Here is a 20622-nt window from a genome sequence, read left to right as displayed (position 1 = left end):
TAAACCAGCCTTGTAGCATTTAGTACATGATTATTAAAGTTTGCATGTTATAGATCAACATATATGGCATGAAATTCTGTACTTTAAATTAGAATTATAATTTCACATACTTATGTAGATTTCAGGCAAGCTCTCCATACTCCCCGATGATAGAAAACTCAGTGAAACCCCTCTCAGTCTGCACCTCACTTATTGCAATAGAGCAACTGGAGCTCAAGACCTCCTTCTCTGTTTATGCAATGCAAATGAGATGTCACCCACAGTTTGGGAAGCTGTAGGTTAGATATTAACAGCATGAGGTTGTTATTCTGATGCTAAATGAACATTCGCCTCTTAAAGTTCACAACAATTTATATTAATACAGGGTGGTGTCATTCAGAGCTTAACTGCTGTTCAGGTTGTAGATCCAAGTTGCTATTGTTTTTCTTTTAAAATAATACAATTGCAAAGATGAATTACAGATTTTCTGACTGGCATTTTTGTTCCTGAACTGCCCCATTCATTGGAAGTAATGGCATTTTCTTTACTGAGACAACTATGAAGCTGCAGATATTTAGACTTCCATATTACTTAAAGATCCAATGCACCTGGTGGTCACAGTGACATTGGCTAAACGCATATCCTTTTGTTGGCATGGCTGGAGTTATATTGATGAAGGAACTGAATGGCCAATCTAATGCTTGGCTTTCATTGCATTTCTTGGCCAAGTTTCCAACATTTGAACAAAGGCAACAAGGGAGGCTATGGGAGAGATTTTCAGCTGGTCTGAAGATAGAAGAGGCCCTTTATAGCTTCAGAAGGAGGAGGGTTGTTCTTTCGAGCTCTGCAATGAAGCTTCCAACTTTCCTTCCGGCCTATCCACACATTTACTGCGTCTAATCCATCTTGGACATGGCCAAACCACCTAACCTGCATAAAAGCAAAATACTGCAGATGCTGGAATCTGAAACAGAAAGAGAAAATGTTGGAAAATCTCAGCAGGTCTGACAGCATCTGTGGAAAGAGAACAGAGCCAACATTTCGAGTCTGTTTTTGTGCCACCTAACCTACACATGTTTTTGATTGTGGGAGGAAACCAGAGAACCCAGAGGAGACCCACACAGACACAGGGGGAATGTGCAAATTCCACACAGTCACTTGAGGATGGAATTGAACCCAGATCCCTAGTGCTGTGAGGCAGCAGTGCTAATCACTCTGCCACCGTGCCGCCCAATGCTCCCTGTGACTGCAGAGGGGGTCATTTGTCTTTATGTTGATGGGAAATTATGGGACCATTTCTGTGCAACACTATATTTCAGGTGAACTGTTAAACAGAGGTTTTTGTATATATAGTGACTGACATGCAAAGGCACAGAAATTGTTAATGAAAAATATTGATGTCCTTGGAGTTCTTTTTCTACATCCTAGTTGTCACAAGATACAATGATAACACAATTAGTAACTACCGTATGGGTTTGGTTTAGCTTAGTTGGCTGGACAGCTGACTAATGATGCAAAGCAATGCCAACAGCATGGGTTCAATTCCCATACTGGCTGAGGTTATTTGTGAAGGTCCCACCTTCTTAACCTTTTCTCTCACCTGAGGTGTGGTGATCTCCAGGTTAAATCACCACCAGTCAGCTCTCCACCTCATAGGGGGATGGTCATCTGGGACTATGGTGACTTATAGTCTGCAACAGGCACAGAAAAGCCCAGAAAAAGAAACACAAAAAAAATCTGCGGTGTTGGAGAGCTTTGCAGAAAATAGTCACCTTTTCTGTCACAGACATGATACATGATATGTGAGTGGGTTTGTGGTTAAATGTGCAGAAATAGACAGAACTTTGAGAAGCTGCCCAACCAAATACTGCATTTAAGTGCAATGCGTTTTGTTACATATGAGAAACATACGCAGGAAAGGTTGGTAGACAAATTTATTATGTTAAGAGGAAATAAACTGATGTTTTAACAAGGGTTTTCACTTTAACTGAGGGTGCATTGGTTTCCTGGATTTCTGGATCTTGCCGGGTAAAATAAGGTAAGTTCAAGGCAGCAATTAATGGGGCTGAAGAAATCCCATAAATACCAAGACTTCACACCAGGTTCCTTGCCTAAGTGATTGTTTTTTGCTCACAGTTATTGTTCAGAGCAACCTTCCACTATTTCGAAGGTAATTTCTACTATTCTTCCGGCTTGTGCTTCTAATCTTCAATTTCCATCTGTGATACATCAATTAGCAACTTGTGCTGCTTTATTTTGTTCTGCCGGTGAGGAATAAGAGCATTACCAGCAGGAGCATTACCCGCAGGGGCATTACCCGCAAGAGCATTGACCGCAGGAGCATTACCCGCAGGAGCATTACCCGCAGGAGCATTACCCGCAAGAGCATTACCCGCAAGAGCATTGACCGCAGGAGCATTACCCGCAGGGGCATTACCCGCAAGAGCATTGACCGCAGGAGCATTACCCGCAGGAGCATTACCCGCAGGAGCATTACCCGCAGGAGCATTACCCGCAAGAGCATTGACCGCAGGAGCATTTCCAGCAAGAGCATTTCCAGCAAGAGCATTTCCAGCAAGAACATTTCCAGCAGGAGCATTACCCGCAGGAGCATTACCCGCAGGGGCATTACCCACAGGAGCATCACCCACAGGAGCATCACCCACAGGAGCATTACCCGCAAGAGCATTTCCAGCAAGAGCATTTCCAGCAAGAACATTTCCAGCAAGAACATTTCCAGCAGGAGCATTACCCGCAAGAACATTACCCGCAAGAGCATTACCCGCAAGAGCATTACCCGCAAGAGCATTACCCGCAAGAGCATTACCCACAAGAGCATTTCCAGCAAGAGCATTTCCAGCAAGAACATTTCCAGCAAGAACATTTCCAGCAGGAGCATTACCCGCAAGAACATTACCCGCAAGAGCATTACCAGCAGGAGCATTACCCACAGGAGCATCACCCACAGGAGCATTACCCACAAGAGCATTACCCGCAAGAGCATTACCCGCAAGAGCATTACCCGCAAGAGCATTACCCACAAGAGCATTACCAGCAAGAGCAATACTAGCAGGAGTATTACCAACAGGAGCATTACCCGCAGGAGCATTACCAGCAGGAGCATTACCAGCAGGAGCATTACCAGCAGGAGCATTGACAGCAGGAGCATTGACAGCAGCAGCATTACCAGCAGCAGCATTACCAGCAGCAGCATTACCAGCAGCAGCATTACCAGCAGCAGCATTGGCAGCAGCAGCATTGGCAGCAGCAGCATTGGCTGCAGCAGCATTACCAGCAGAAGCATTACCAGCAGAAGCATTACCAGCAGAAGCATTACCAGCAGGCAGTCCAACAGCTGCAGTTCTCACAAACATTGAAGAATGAAAACGGAAAATTTCTGGCTCCGCAGGGAATTAAATAGCCCAGTGTATCTGTTCCAGCAGAAAATGAGCTGAGCAGCCTAATCCCTTTTTCCAGCTCTTGATCCGTAGCCCTACAGGTTCCAGCCGTCTGAGTGCAGAGCCAAGTATTTTGTAATTGTGGTGAGGTATCCAGCCTCAAACAGCCTTTCAGGTGCTGAGTTCCAAACCCCAGCATAACCAACCAAAGAATGTTCACCACTCCACTCTAATAATTCTGCCAATTACTTTAAATCTATGCCCATTGCTTATTGATCTCTCTGCTGAGGAAGACAGATCCTTCTTACATCAATATTAAGAAAGAGGATGTGTTGTAGCTTTTAAAAAGCATCAAGTTGGATAAGTCGCCGGGACCGGATGAGATGTACCCCAGGGTACTGTGGGAGGCGAAGGAGGAGATTGCTGAGCCTCTGGCGATGATCTTTGCTGTGGAGATGCCGGCGTTGGACTGGGGTAAACACAGTAAGAAGTTTAACAACACCAGGTTAAAGTCCAACAGGTTTATTTGGTAGCAAAAGCCACAAGCTTTCGGAGCCTTAAGCCCTTCTTCAGGTGAGTGGGAATTCTGTTCACAAACAGGGCATATAAAGACACAGACTCAATTTACATGAATAATGGTTGGAATGCAAATACTTACAGCTAATTAGGTCTTGAAGATACAAACAATGTGAGTGGAGAGAGCATTAAGACAGATTACAGAGATGTGTATTGTCTCCAGACAGGACAGCCAGTGAGACTCTTCAGGTCCAGGCAAGCTGTTGGGAGTGGTGAACATTCTTTGGTTGGTTATGCTGGGGTTTGGAACTCAGCACCTGAAAGGCTGTTTGAGGCTGGATACCTCAGATAGTGTGACATGAACCCAATATCCCGGTTGCGGCTGTCCTCATGTGTGCGGAACTTGACTATCAGTTTCTGCTCAGCGACTCTGCGCTGTCGTGTGTCGTGAAGGTCGCCTTGGAGAACGCTTACCCGAATATCAAAGGCCAAATGTCCGTGACCGCTGAAGTGCTCCCCAACAGGAAGAGAACTGTCTTGCCTGGTGATTGTCGAGCGGTGTTCATTCATCCGTTGTCACAGCGTCTGCATGGTTTCCCCAATGTACCATGCCTCGGGACATCCTTTCCTGCAGCGTATCAGGTAGACAACATTGGCCGAGTTGCAAGAGTATGTACCGTGTGCCTGGTGGATGGTGTTCTCACGTGAGATGATGGCATCTGTGTCGATGATCCGGCATGTCTTGCAGAGGTTGCTGTGGCAGGGTTGTGTGGTGTCATGGTCACTGTTCTCCTGAAGGCTGGGTAGTTTGCTGCGGACAATGGTCTGTTTGAGATTGTGCGGTTGTTTGAAGGCACGAAGTGGGGGTGTGGGGATGGCCTTGGCGAGATGTTCGTCTTCATCAATGACATATTGAAGGCTCCGGAGGAGATGCCATAGCTTCTCCGCTCCGGGGAAGTACTGGACGACGAAGGGTACTCTGTCCACCGTGTACCGTGTTTGTCTTCTGAGGAGGTCGGTGCGGTTTTTCGCTGAGTCGAGCGCCATATCCTGTTCTTATGAGGGCATCTTTCAGCGTCTGGAGGTGTCTGTTGCGATCCTCCTCATCCACGGAATCGGGTGCATTCTTGGACACACGCATAGAATCATAGAAACCCTACAGTGCAGAAGGAGGCCATTCGGCCCATCGAGTCTGCACCGACCACAATCCCACCCAGGCCCTACCCCCATATCCCTACATATTTACCCGCTAATCCCTCTAACCTACACATCTCAGGACACTAAGGGGCAATTTTAGCCTGGCCAATCAACCTAACCAGCACATCTTTGGACTGTGGGAGGAAACCGGAGTACCCGGAGGAAACCCACGCAGACACGAGGAGAATGTGCAAACTCCACACAGACAGTGACCCGAGCCGGGAATCGAACCCAGGTCCCTGGAGCTGTGAAGCAGCAGTGCTAACCACTGTGCTACCGTGCCGCATCTCCATTAAGGGCGGTCACCTCAGCACCTCACTATACCGCAAGCTCACGGATAACCTCACGATGCTCCACTTCTCCAGCTTCCACCCTAAACACGTTAAAGAAGCCATTCCCTACGGACAAGCCCTCCATATACACAGGATCTGGTCGGTGAGAACACCATCCACCAGGTACACGGTACATACTCTTGCAACTCGGCCAACGTTGTCTACCTGATACGCTGCAGGAAAGGATGTCCCGAGGCATGGTACATTGGGGAAACCATGCAGACGCTACGACAAAGGATGAATGAACACCGCTCGACAATCACAAGGCAAGACTGTTCTCTTCCTGTTGGGGAACACTTCAGCGGTCACAGGCATTCGGCCTCTGATATTCGGGTAAGCGTTCTCCAAGGCGGCCTTCACGACACACGACGGCGCAGAGTTGCTGAGCAGAAACTGATAGCCAAGTTCCGCACACGAGGACGGCCTCAACCGGGATATTGGGTTCATGTCACACTATCTGTAATCCCCACAGCTTGCCTGGACCTGCAGAGTCTCACTGGCTGTCCTGTCTGGAGACAACACACATCTCTTTAACCTGTCTTAATGCTCTCTCCCCTCACATTGTTTGTATCTTAAAGACTTGATTAGCTGTATGTATTCGCATTCCAACCATTATCCTGTAAATTGAGTTTGTGTCTTTATAGACCCTGTTTGTGAACAGAATTCCCACTCACCTGAAGAAGGGGCTTAAGGCTCCAAACGCTTGTGGCTTTTGCTACCAAATAAACCTGTTGGACTTTAACCTGGTGTTGTTAAACTTCTTACGATGATCTTTGCATCATCAATGGAGACGGGAGAGGTTCCGGAGGATTGGAGGATTGCGGATGTTGTTCCTTTATTCAAAAAAGGGAGTAGAGATAGCCCTGGAAATTATAGAATAGTGAGTCTAACCTCAGTGGTTGGCAAGTTGATGGAGAAGATCCTGAGAGGCAGGATTTATGAACATTTGGAGAGGTATAATATGATTAAGAATAGCCAGCATGGCTTTGTCAAAGGCAGATCATGCCTTACGAGCCTGATTGAATTTTTTGAGGATGTGACTAAACACATTGATGAAGGAAGAGCAGTAGATGTAGTATATATGGACTTCAGCAAGGCATTTGATAAGGTGCCCCATGCAAGGCTCACTGAGAAAGTGAGGGGGCATGGGATCCAAGGGGACATTGCCTTGTGGATCCAGAACTGGCTTGCCCACAGAAGGCAAAGAGTGGTTAGAGATGGGTCATATTCTGCATGGAGGTCGGTCACCAGTAGAGTGCCCCAGGGATCTGTCCTGGGACCCTTACTCTTTGTGATTTTTATAAATGACCTGGATGAGGAAGTGGAGGGATGGGTTGGTAAGTTTGCTGATGACACAAAGGTTGGAGGTGTTGTGGATAGTGTGGAGGAATGTCAGAAGTTGCAGCGTGACATTGATAGGATGCAAGACTGGGCGGAGAAGTGGCAAATGGAGTTCAACCCAGATAAGTGTGAGGTGGTTCATTTTGGCAGGTCAAATAGGATGGCGGAATATGATATTAATGGTCGGACTCTTGGCAGAGTGGAAGATCAGAAGGATCTTGGGATCCAAGTTCATCGGACGCTCAAAGCAGCTGTGCAGGTTGAGGCTGTGGTAAAGAAGGCGTATGGTGTACTGGCCTTCATCAATCATGGAATTGAGTTTAGGAGTGGTGAGATAATGTTGCAGCTATATAAGACCTGGTCAGACCACACTTGGAGTACTGTGCTCAGTTCTGGTCGCCTCATTACAGGAAGGATGTGGAAGCCATAGAAAGGATGCAGAGGAGATTTACAAGGATGTTGCCTGGGTTGGGGAGCATGTCTTATGAGGATAGGTTGAGTGAGCTCGGCCTTTTCTCCTTGGAGAGACGAAGGATGAAGGGTGACCTGATAGAGGTGTATAAGATGTTGAGAGGTATTGATCGAGTGGATAGTCAGAGGCTTTTTCCCAGGGCTGAAATGGTTGCCACAAGAGGACACAGGTTTAAGGTGCTGGAGAGTAGGTACAGAGGAGATGTCAGGGGTAAGTTTTTCACTCAGAGGGTGGTGGGTGCGTGGAATGGGCTGCCAGCAACAGTGGTGGAGGCGGATTCGATAGGGTCTTTTAAGAGACTTTTAGAAAAGTACGTGGAACTTAGTAAGATAGAGGGTTATTGGTAAGCCTAGTAATCGCTAAGGTAGGGACATGTTCGGCACAACTTTGTGGGCTGAAGGGCCTGTATTGTGCTGTAGTTTTTTTCTATGTTTCATACGCTCATTTACCTCCATTTTTTTACAGATCAATTAAATCTCGCCTTAGCCTCCGCTGTTCCAAAGAAAAAGCCTCAGCCTATCCAATCTTTCAAAAAACATAGAACATAGAACAGTACAGCACAGTACAGGCCCTTCGGCCCTCGATGTTGTGCCAAGCTTTCTCCGAAACCAAGATCAAGCTATCCCACTCCCTATCATTCTCATGTGCTCCATGTGCCTATCTAATAACCGCTTGAAAGTTCCTAAAGTGTCCGACTCCACTATTACAGCAGACAGTCCATTCCAGACCCCAACCACTCTCTGAGTAAAGAACCTACCTCGGACATCCTTCCTATACCTCCCACCATGAACCTTATAGTTATGCCCCCTAGTAACAGCTCCATCCACCCGAGGAAATAGTCTCTGAACATCCACTCTATCTATCCCCCTCATCACCTTATAAATCTCTATTAAGTCGCCTCTCATCCTCCTCTGCTCTAAAGAGAAAAGCCCTAGCTCCCTCAACCTTTCCTCATAAGACCTACCCTCCAAACCAGGCAGCATCCTGGTAAATCTCCTCTGCACTCTCTCCATTGCTTCCAAACCCTTCTTATAGTGAGGTGATCAGAACTGCACTCAATATTCCAAATGTGGTCTCACCAAGGTCCTGTACAGTTGCAGCATAACCCCACGGCTCTTAAACTCAAACCCCCTGTTAATAAATGCTAACACACTATCGGCCTTCTTCACGGCTCTATCCACTTGAGTGGCAACCTTCAGAGATCTGTGGATATGAACCCCAAGATCTCTCTGTTCCTCCACATTCCTCAGAACCCTGCCGTCGACCCTGTAATTCGCATTCAAATTTGTCCTCCCAAACTGAATCACCTCGCACTTATCAATGTTAAACTCCATCTGCCATTTTTCAGCCCAGCTCTGCATCCTATCAATGTCTCTTTGCAGCCTACAACAACCCTCCACCTGATCCACTACTCCACCAATCTTGGTGTCATCAGCAAATTTACTGACCCACCCTTCAGCCCCCTCCTCTAAGTCATTGATACAAATCACAAATAGCAGAGGACCCAGCACTGATCCCTGTGGTACACCGCTGGTAACTGGTCTCCAGTCTGAAAATTTTCCATCCACGACCAACCTTTGTCTTCTAGGAGATAGCCAGCTACTTATCCAATCGGCCAAATTTCCCTCTATCCCACATCTCCTTACTTTCTTCACAAGCCTACCATCGGGAACCTTATCAAACGCCTTACTAAAATCCATGTATACGACATCAACTGTTCCACCTCAAAGAATTCAATCAAATTTGTGAGGCAAGACTTACCCTTCACGAATCCGTGCTATCACGGATTAAGCTGCATCTTTCCAAATGGTCATAAATCCTATCCCTCAGGACCTTTTCCATTAACTTACCGACCACCGAAGTAAGACTAACCGGCCTATAATTACCAGGGTCATTCCTATTTCCTTCCTTGAACAGAGGAACAACATTCGCCACTCTCCAGTCCTCTGGCACAATCCCCGTGGAAAGTGAGGACCCAAAGATCAAAGTCAAAGGCTCTGCAATCTCATTCCTTGCCTCCCAAAGAATCCTAGGATATATCCCATCTGGCCCAGGAGACTTATCGACCCTCAGGTTTTTCAAAATTGCTAATACGCCTTCCCACAGAACATCTACTTCCTCCAGCTTATTAGCCTGTAACACCTTCTCTTCCTCAAGAACATGGCCCCTCTCCTGGTGAACACTGAAGAAAAGTATTCGTTCATCGCTTCTCCTACCTCTTCTGACTCCATGCACAAGTTCCCACTACTATCCTTGACCGGCCCTAACCTCATCCTGGTCATTCTTTTATTCCTCACATAAGAGTAAAAAGCCTTGGGGTTTTCCTTGATCCGACCCGCCAAGGACTTCTCATGCCCCCTCCTAGCTCTCCTAAGCCCTTTTTTTAGCTCATTCCTTGCTACCTTGTAACCCTCAAGCGACCCAACTGAACCTTGTTTTCTCATCCTTAGATACGCTTCCTTTTTCCTCTTGACAAGACATTCAACCTTTTTTGTGAACCATGGTTCCCTCACTCGGCCATTTCCTCCCTGCCTTGACAGGGACATACCTATCAAGGGCACGCAGTATTTGTTACTTGAACAAACTCCACTTTTCATTTGTGTCTTCCCCTGACAGTTTCTGTTCCCATCTTATGCTCCCTAATTCTTGCCTAATTGCATCATAATTACCCCTCCCCTGATTATAAACCTTGCCCTGCCGTACGGCCCTATCCCTCTCCATTGCAATAATGAAAGACACTGAATTGTGGTCGCTATCTACAAAGTGCTCTCCCACAACCAAATCTAACACTTGGCCCGGTTCATTTCCCAGTACCAAGTCCAATGTGGCCCCACCTCTTGTCGGCCTATCCACATATTGTGTCAGGAAACCCTCCTGCACACATTGTATAAAAACTGCCCCATCCGAACTATTCGACCTATCAAGGTTTCAATCAATATTTGAAAAGTTATAGTCACCCATGACAACTACCTGTGACATCCACACCTATCCATAATCTGCTTTGCAATTTCTTCCTCCACATCTCTGTTACTATTTGAGGGCCTATAGAAAACCCCCAACAACGTGACCACTCCTTTCCTATTTCTAACTTCAGCCCATATTATCTCAGCAGGCAGATCCCCCTCGAACTGCCTTTCAGCAGCCATGAAACTATCCTTGATTAACAATGCCACTCCTCCACCTCTTTTACCAGCTTCCCTACACTTACTGAAACATCTATACCCCAGAACGTCCAACAACCATTCCTGTCCCTGTTCTAACCATGTCTCCATAATGGCCACAACATCGTAGTCCCAAGTACCAATCCACGCTCCAAGTTTACCTTATTCCGGATGCTCCTTGCATTGAAGTAGACACACTTGAACCCACCTTCCTGTCTGCCGGTACACTCCTGCGACCTTGATACTCTCCTCAGTACCTCACTACACTCAACACTGGCTTCTGGACTACAGCTCATTTTCCCATCCCCCTGACAAATTAGTTTAAACCCCCCCCCTCCCCCCCCCAAAAGAGCTGTAGCAAATTTCCCTCCCAGGATATTGGTGCCCCTCTGGTTCAGGTGCAAACCGTCCTGTTTGTACAGGTCCCACCTTCCCCAGAATGTGCTCCAATTATCCGTGTAACTGAAAGCCTCCCTCCTACACCATCCCTGCAGCCACCTGTTTATCTGCACTCTCTCCCTGTTCCTCAACTCGCTAGCACGTGACACCGGCAACAAACCAGAGATGACAACATGGTTTGTCCTGGCTCTCAGCTTCCACCCTAGCTCCCTTTTCCTCACAGCTAATATCAGGAAAGAGAGACAGAGCTCAGTCGTACAGCTGATAGGAGGTGATATCCACAACAGCTTCTTCGACATGTCTGAAGAACAGTACCTCAAGATGCTCGGGATTTTTCATTTGAATCACTGCACACATTTGGGCAATAATTTTTCCCAAACAAAACATTTTAAATGTAGGGACCATTTCCAGACCGTTAAATTTCTGTCTCAGCATTCACAGCTAATTAGCGATGGCGGGTGGGCACTGGACAGGTGGGCGGGTACTGGACACGGGAGGAGCTTTGACAAAAGGTCATCTGGACTCAAAACGTCAGCTCTTTTCTCTCCTGACAGATGCTGCCAGACCTGCTGAGATTTTCCAGCATTTTCACTTTTGGTTTCTGATTCCAGCATCTGCAGTAAATTGCTTTTATTTATGAGGAGCAATCAAAGCGGCTGAAGGGACAGACAGCTCCGCTGAGTGCAGTCCTGTTGAGGTATGTGGAGATGGAGATAGTGGCTCAGGATGGAAGGTCGATACTGATGCTGGAACCAGCAGCCACACCCTGATTCTCAACATAATCCATTGAAGCTGTTTTCAGGGAAACACTTCCAGATAAAAGTCCTTCCCAGAATGTGTGCTGCAAAATAGCTATTGGCTCTTTGAAAGTCTCTTCAGCGTACACATGCCGTGGCACTCTGACCTCCTATTTACCTCTTGCTTCCTGAGAGATGGCAAGTTCCATACACAGTGGGGGTCCCGTTTGACATTGGAAAATGTAATTAAAGTGTCAAAGTTGGGGCTGATTGATGTTTCAAATCTCTTAATTGACTTCCGGCCAATGCCAGCTGGGTAGCTGTTGCCATACTGGAAGACTACCTCTAGCAAAACTGCAACAAGGCAAGAACAGAACAAGGAGCTTCTCTGAGATATTTCTTGCAGAATTTCCTAGACCCTTCTACTCCCCTGTCTCTGAAGCCCAACTTGCTTTCTACAGCCCTCCCCCTAAGTTCCCTGAAACACAAAATGAAAATTAATTCATGTCGTTCCCCATAATTTACAGCAATTAATATCTTTAATCAGTCCATTAAAAACTCAATCTCTCAGGTGGCTGTTTCTTCATTGAGCAGCACAGCTCCACGGACTGGCGAGTTTCTGCTGGGGTACTGTCTATAGGAACGGTTATCACTTGGTCTGTCTTCTGGTACTGATGTTTCAACCTCCACTTTTCCAGTCAGAACAATACTCTCGCCTGTCACAGGCTGTTGGATATTTCACTACTTGGACAGACAGAACTGAGGAACCACAAAACCTTCCAGCTGGCAACAATGAATCAGCCTGTGACACTGGCTCTCAGGATGACTCATGTCCAGGCAAATGGTCCACAGGAAGACTATTGGAATGTTGATCTTTATTTCAAGGGGATTAGAGTATAAGCGTGGGGAAGTCCTGCTGCAACTGTACAAGGTACTGGTGAGACCACATCTGGAGTACTGTGAGCAGTTTTGGTCCCCTTATTTAAGGAAAGATATTATTTCATTAGTGGCAGTTCAGAGAAGGTTCACTAGGATGATCCCTGGTATGGAGGGATTGTCTTATGATGAAAGCTTACACAGGTTGGGGGTTCAATTTTCCCCCCAAATTTCTAAGTGTCATAACCGTGAGACAATTGGGATGAACCGTGCAGGTCCCACATCATAATCTTTTGACACTCAGTGCTATGAAAGAGCCTACATGCGAATCACACTATTATGGAGGCTCCAGGTGCAAGACTCACCCAAGGTGACTAAAGCTGTGCACCGTTAAGCAGGGGGAGCTATGTTTAAACGTTCCCGATGCAGCCACAGTCAGTAACACCAGGAAGATGGCACCGCACAGAGCAGCTCCACGCTTTACCGAAGGAGAGCTGGTACGGTTGCTGGAGGTGAGGAGGGCCATCTTGTTCCCCCAAGATGGTTAACGACCCAGGAGTCGGGCTGACAATGCGGCCTGGGAAGTAGTGGCCATGGCAGTGAGTGTCCACACATTAGCACAGAGGACCGAAGAGCAGTGCAGACATAAAATAAATGATCTCGTTCAGGCAGCAAAGGTGAGTGTCCATCCTGTCCTGGCATCAGTCCTGTCTGTCATGCCTGGAATGTCCACATCGATCCACTCCCTGACACCCTGTAGCCTTCCAGCACGTGACTACCTGGCACCTTCATTCAACACATCTGGCAACCCCCGTCACAACCCCGGCCTGCTGAGGCATGGTGCAGACACATTGATACCTCACTCCCAACACCCCCGATGTCATGTGACCTTCCATCTATCAGGCCTTCAAGCCCCCCTTATGTCCCTGCAGGAGAAGATGGACCATTACAGGAAGGAGCAGGAGAAGGCTGGCAGTGGAGTTTCTGAGCTGCGTCTCCTGACTCCCTTCAAGGAGCGTGCCATGGGGCTCTCAGGGGAGTTGGAGGAAAGAGCCGTGACCGACATCCAGGTCAGTGTACGCCACAGAACTGAGGAACCACAAAACCTTTATCCATAATGACCTTTCTCGAGTAAGTTGTGATCCGCCCAGATACTTGACCCTCCCTTGCACTGAACCATGTGTCTTATTTTTCAGGGGATGACCTGGATGAGCTTGGGCCCTCAAGAGTTGGTGGCCCGCTGAGACCCCCGTTGACACCTTGGAGGAAAGCTCCAAGGAAATCTCTGAGGAAAGCACCAGTCGAAAGAGGCACCAGTGACCAGTGCAGATACAGACACCTTGGTGGGATAGGTTAGTGATGAGGCTAATGGGACACTTTCTGGTGCCACAACACAGCCGTAGATGCCCATCAGGTGGAGGCAGGAACATCCGATGGATCAGGCAGGTGGAGGTCTGCCGGAGCCAAGGAAACAGCTGGCCCCCAGCCAGATGTCGGCTACTGGGATCAGTTCTCCAGAAGCTGTTTGAAATGCAGCAGCAGAGCCGGGGAATGCAGGAGGGGGGTGTTTGGAGGAGTCCCACAGCCTTCAGGTACAGGAGATGGTGCCATCATTGCATGGCACCCAGGCCAACACTGCAAGGGTGGTGGCCGCAGTGGAAAGACTGGGGTCGGAAATGGTAGCCATGGGTGGCAGGGTCCAAGACATGGCCAAGTCACAGAGGACCATGGCTGCGGGCCTCGGGAGCATGTTGGAGACACAGAGGGCCATAGCTGCGGCCTTGGAGAATGTGGCCCAGTCACAGTAGGCAGATGCGAAGGGGTCTGAAAGCTTGGCCTAGTCACAGTGGGCTGTTGCTGAGGGGCTCCAGAGTTTGGTCAGACTCAGAGAGCTATCATAGAATCCTACAGTATAGAAAGTGGCCATTCGGTCCATCGAGTCTGCACCGACCACAATCCCACCCAGGCCCTATCCCCATAACACCATGCATTTACCCTACCAGCCCCCTGACAATAAGGGGCAATTTATCATGGACAATTCACCTAACCTGCACATCTTTGGACTGTGGGAGGAAACTGGAGCATCCGGAAGAAACCCACACACACACACACATGGGGAGAATGTGCAAACTCCACACGGACAAGCCGAGAATCGAACTTGGGTCCCTGACGCTGTGAGGCAGCAACGCTAACCACTGTGTCATCGCCAAGGGCTCACATACCATGATGCAAGCAATGTTGGGCCTCCAGGACTGGCTGAGTCAGGTGAAGCAGAAGCTTCTGGAGCTCACTCGAGCTGCCAACATCTGGTTCCATGTAGTGTCCCAGGTGTTCATCTGGTGATCACAGACGACCTGGACGTTAAGGGCGTGTAACCCCTTTTGATTAATAAAGAGCAATCCCCGATTCCATGGGGGACTCGCAGGGTGATGCGTGTTCTGTCGATAGTTACCTGCACATGGGGCATCCTGGCACAGGCACCGAAGCCTGCAGCCCAGGCTTCCTGTTGGGCTTGGCCCATGTCAAAGTTGATGTAATGGCCTGCAACTGGTGTATAGGGCATCCGCTACCTCACAAATGCACTTGTGTGCAGAGCACTGGGAGATGGTGCGGAGATCTCCTCTGAAGGTCTGGAAGGACACGGTGGCGTAGAAGTTGAGGGCCATTGTGACCTCCACTGCCAAAGGGAACGTGTGTCCTCATGTCCCACGAGCACCTGGCACAGGTGCCACACTGTCTCCCTACTGAGCCGGAGCCTGTGGCGACACATGGCGTCCAGCAGCTCATTAAAGGACATGCAGGTCCTCTACACCTTCTCTGCCATCCGCTGGCCCCCACCTCGGACCGATGGGTGGCCACGTCCTGGCCGTGAGAGGTGGCCCCCCCCTGTCCTTGTGCTGCGGCCTCTGGCCTGGGCTGGCCTTGCCCCCTGTTCTCCGTCACAGCAGCCACAAGTATAACTGCTAGCTCTGCAGGCTCCAATGCAAAATCCATATTTGCATTTGGTCTGGGGGTAGGAGGGGTGGTGGGGAAGGGGTGGGGGGGGGAGGTGTGGGAGGGAGGTGGGGGAGAGAGAGAGCGAGAAGAGGAAGACAGTCTGCAAGATTATCCATCCTAGGCCCGCACTGTCTCCCAACCACCTTTGTCCCCATGAGTCTGGACCCTGGCAACCCAACACCATCACCAGTGTCATGTGTCACATCAATAGGCTGCTGATCGTTGCCACATCCTCGCTACAGCGGGCACAGAGAGCATAAGGGTGATCGTGAGGGGGTCCCCATTGGGAACCCTTGAAGCATAGACACAAGTACACCCACCTGGATATCTGATGGAGAGGCTCCAGGAATTGCTTGCAGTTCAGACAGATGGTGGAGAAGCACCCTCGGTTCGCAGTGGTTCGCTATGGATCTACAGCTCTATACAGATCACTTCCCACGTCAGGCATGTTCACACCAGAGGCTCGGTTTGGAAAAGGAAATTCAACACTTTCAAGAAGGATCCAGGGCTATCACGAGACGGGTGGTCATCGTCAGAAGTCCATGCAATGTGAGGAGCCGTGTTAACACCTTGGTTGGAGCAGCAGCTGCCAGACCGGCTGCTTGTTTGTGTTAGTGGCGCCTGGGATGGAATGTCTGCAATAAATCACTGAGCCTGTCCAACAGACAGATGGCAGGGTAACCAGTGTGATGTGTGTGGGGTTTGGGACTCTGAAGTCGGAAATTATACCTCTATAGGCTGATATGAGTCAAAAATACAGTCAGGCTTTATTTTCATAAGCTTATGGGAGAACTTGACCCCTTGAAAGCGGAAGCCAAAGTTCTCACTGAACACAAGAAACGTGGATATTTATACATCAGGGTTCCCAATACAAGTCGTGAAGCAAAGTCCAGTTAACAGTCCTTGATCGTAAATTATAGTTCCTTTAACAGATTCTGATAGTCTTTGGATCATGGTTAGAAACCATCTGGTATCCTTGGGTCATAAAGCACAATTCTCCTGGTCGTTGCAGTCAAGGTGTCACCTCTGGTCCCCTGCTCTTCCCGCAGCGTTTCCTTTGAAGTGACTGAGTGACTGAGTGCAACTGTACCAGTGGGAGTCCTCCTTCAAACGGCCATTCTCGCACTCTACCATTTGGTGGCTGCTTCCTCTGCTTAAATCACAGACAAGCCTCCGGGAAAGCCTCCTAACATCTATATTCAACTGTCTGTTTTATCAGAATGATATAAACAAGCGAGAGAACCATGAACAAATGGCTTATACTAAAGTAAAAGATGAAAGACATGAACAAATGGCTTATGCTACTACCAGGAGCAATATAAAAAAGGGATGACTCGCCACAAGGAAACGATATGTTTATGATACATTCCAGATACAAAGTTCAACCTTTTAGGCACAAAATACATTGAGTACAAAAAACATTAACCCTTTCCCTTCTTCAATCCCCCCTTTGGTCAGAGGCCAAGTGCAAACATGGCCCCATGACCAACTCAGAGCCAAATGTTACCAATACATATGGGCCTACCTCCTTCATCAGGAAGTCTGTCCCTTCTGCCTGTACACTTACACTCGGCATAATTCGGGCTGTTACCGTTTTACAACAAGCGTTCAATAATGCCATACAAATACAACATGCGATAACAATGACAATTAATACAATTAACCCGTGCATCAAGTATGATTCCCATGACCTGAACCGTTGCCCCAGCGATCCCGGAGGGTTATAATTATGATATTGGCTCCCTTCACCTTGTATTGTCATCGTCACTCGTTTGATATGATCTGCCAAACGAGTTATATTTTCCGAAACATCTGGGATATACATGCAGCATTCAGATTCGATTATAGCGCACGTTCCTCCCTGGAAAGCCAACACATAATCGAGTGCTAATCGGTTCTATAAAGCAACAGTCCGGATAGCTACAACCTCGGCTGATACTTCAGAGAAGGCTGTGCTCACCTCCTCGAACCTGTCTCTAGTTTCATTTGCAATTCTCTCCAAGGTCGAGGCCATATGCATAAGTTCCTGAGCTGCTTTTGCTGTCCCATAAAGTGGGAAAGCTATCATAAAGAACCGTTCTGTCTCAGTAATGGTGAATATAGGGTACCACATATGCTAAATAACACGATCCTACCCAATCCCAAGGAAGCCATGGGTCGGCATTGTTTCCACAGACACAACAGGTACCGTTATATGCAGTCATGCTGCTCATATAAGTAGAGGAGAGGCTGACCAGGACATCAGCAGTGGGGCAATGGACTGTAATCTGTTGCACCAAAGCCCAGGCACCACTGGTGACATTAACCTGCTGGGTACAGTAGCTACGGCCCACAGGTATGGTTCCATTTCTTACCAAGCAGATAGATCCCCCTTGTTGGTTTTTCACAACATGCCTGATGGGGTTTTTTTTTAAAATGTCACTTTCCTTGTCCCATCGTGGGTTCCATCCTGATTCGAAATCCCCTCTACTATTCCCGGAGTTGACAAAGGGATAGGGAATAAAAGACTTTCCCCCCTTTCCTTCGTGCATGGGAATATGTGAGCAGACCCAGCACTTGCTCAAAATTTTGACTGCAATACATACAAGTGAGACATATACATGAAAGTGTTCATGTGATGGGGCCTGATTTTAGAGGATTGGTACAATGATTGCTTGGATCGACCAAATCTCGTGTTGATGTACACATCCTCCCGAGCCCTCTGCTGTTGTTGGGTACAGATCCATCCCGGTCCCTCAGCTAAACACCAAAAATTCCAGTTACACCACATTACATGCATGGGAGACCCCAATCACCTCGCCCCTCCAACAGAGTTAGCAACATGGCATGGTTAAGGAATCCCAAGCAGCGGTCCCTACTGGTTACCTCCCAGGGACTTATTCCATGTGTCAGAAGGTTACAATAGACAGAGCCATCGTTACATGCTTGTGATGCTCTGTCCTCAAGTCTACACAATTCCATCTATACTTCCCCTCCGTAACTAGCAGGGCAAGGGTCGTGAGAAGCAGCAAGAAAATCATCCTATCACTTAACTAATAACCCGCGCGACCGTTATACAATGGTCCAAAGGCTATACCGCCCGCGCGTCACTGCCCGCGAATCCGTTCAGCTTGCTTGGAGGTCAACCGTTTCACATATCTGTGAATTAAGCACACGACACAATTTTAACTTTATAGGGGCCCTCCCATTGAGGGGCGAACCCAGGTTTGTCAAGTAGTGCTTTTACTTGGACGCAACTTCCCGCCCGTCAGGGAGCATTTCAAGCTCTCTCTCTCTGTGTCTCTTTGTTCCGGATTGTCTTTTACCAATTTGCGCATCCCTTTAAGTTGGGTGCTTAGTTCCAAAATATATCTCCTGAATTCATCTTTTAGTGAACCTACATCATCACCCATTCTGTCATTAATTCATAAGGGGTTAATCCGGTTGTCCAGTTTGTGGTAATTTTTAATCTCATCAGTATAGTGGGCAATATCTCTGTCCACAATTTCCCGATATCTGTATGGCTTTAGCTAGTACATTATACAGTTAACTACACACCCCCCTTCCATAGAAAGCTTAGTGTGAATTAAATAACACTTTAAACTGGTTTTTTGGCTGTAGTTGGACATCCATTCATTTGTATATAATCTCATCAAAAAACATCGCATTCCCCATTAAAATCACATACCATACAGCTCCAATCTTTATATAATGTACTCTTACATTATCTCTAGTTTAATCATTTGTATGGCGAGGAAAACAGGAAGCTCCTACAGAATTATGTTTTATCAATACACAACACATAATATATAACTATATTATACAAAATTGGTGAAGGCTTTTCAGAATTTGATTTTATTTCCGGGTCGATATAGCAGTGCAATACTGTATAATAAAAATAATCAAGCGGCAGTTGTATCATACTTCACACACCATAACTGTGATATCCAAACCCCTTTAATCCAATCCGTTTCCAATTTAAACCAAGCTCCAGATCAAACCCCCCCCGCACTCGAGGAAAACAACAGGCGCCAAATCAAAACCAAAGTAGGTACAATACACACTAGTTAATTAATCAGAAACATTTTGGTTTGATTTTAACTGGCTAGATTTTAAGCCTGACAGTGCTCAATATTTGGCAAACTTTGAACAATAGATAGCACATAAAATTCCAACGGCAGTACATAATTTTAACCAATTACAGAATATTAAACTATCAGACATCTGTAAGGGCAATTTGCATTAGCAACTAAGATTTAATTGATTAATCTCCTGCTGGAACGTGAAATAAGCAGAATTACAATTCATTTCACTTAACTTAAAATATTTTAAACTGACTCATAGACAGTACATTTACCTCATTCTTTTGTTCTTGCTTATCTACTTTTCCATAAAATTACTTAATTTCTTCTCCTAATTTCTCTACTAATTCTCTCATAATCTTCACTTTAAGACAAAGGAGAGAGCACATGGTTCCCTCCAAGGTTTAAATCCTTTCTTAACAAAATTCAAACACAGGTTTATTCAAAATTCAAATTGGCTATTTCCAACTTCAAATTATGTACTTTGATTTTGATACTTCAATTTATCTTCTAATTTTATTTAAACTCTGTATCAAACCCACAGTTGTAAAATCACATCAAAACAAACAACTGTGTTAAACACACACAGACACACATGGAAGCTTCCAACACTCGTTCAAACTTAACATCTTAAACTGAGATGTAAGTAAAACATTTAAAAGAATACAGAACTTGGATTAAGACGGTCACTTTTATTCTTCTTTCTTCCAAACTGTAATTAAAACTCAAAACAGAAGTAAATGCAAGAAATCTTATCACTTTAATCTTTAACAGTCTTAACACCTCCCCAGCATTCCTGAGGCTAAACGAAGGTCATTTATTACCCGCAATAAACACTCCACAAGAACAAAGGTTTCAACAATTCCTGCTCTCAATTTAATACAACAACAACCACCTACATTCGACTAGAAACCACATCACACAAACACACTGAAATACAAAAACTAAGATCTCTCCTATCCACCTCCAGGTATGCCATTAGCCCATTCTACCAACTCATCATAGTTCGGGGTACTGAGAATTCCCATTTCAAGGAGTTTTTGGTGAACACTAAAGAATTCATCCTTAAAAGCCTGGATGAACGCTCGATCCCCTTGACCTGGGTTTCCTTGTCCAGAGCACTCCTGATGTACCTGGGACAACCATCCCCCACATT

General features: G+C 46.8%; 1 protein-coding gene across 3 annotated transcripts in view; it reads left to right on the top strand.

Moving 5' to 3' along the window:
- The window catches only part of LOC144503795 (collagen alpha-3(VI) chain-like), a 122218-nt gene that overhangs the window by 1221 nt on the left and 100375 nt on the right, over nt 1-20622 (top strand). The window contains exon 1 of one of the 3 annotated variants that reach the window (XM_078228684.1): nt 13663-13760. The exons of the other annotated variants lie outside the window; for them this stretch is intronic. The gene's annotated coding sequence lies outside the window, so the exon portion shown is untranslated. Of the gene's footprint in view, nt 1-13662; nt 13761-20622 lie in introns of those variants that run through there. 3 annotated transcript variants of the gene reach the window in all.

Source organism: Mustelus asterias, chromosome 14 (genome assembly GCF_964213995.1).
Source record: "Mustelus asterias chromosome 14, sMusAst1.hap1.1, whole genome shotgun sequence".
In the NCBI taxonomy this organism is placed as follows: domain Eukaryota; kingdom Metazoa; phylum Chordata; class Chondrichthyes; order Carcharhiniformes; family Triakidae; genus Mustelus; species Mustelus asterias.
This window is presented reverse-complemented; position numbering and strand designations above follow the sequence as displayed.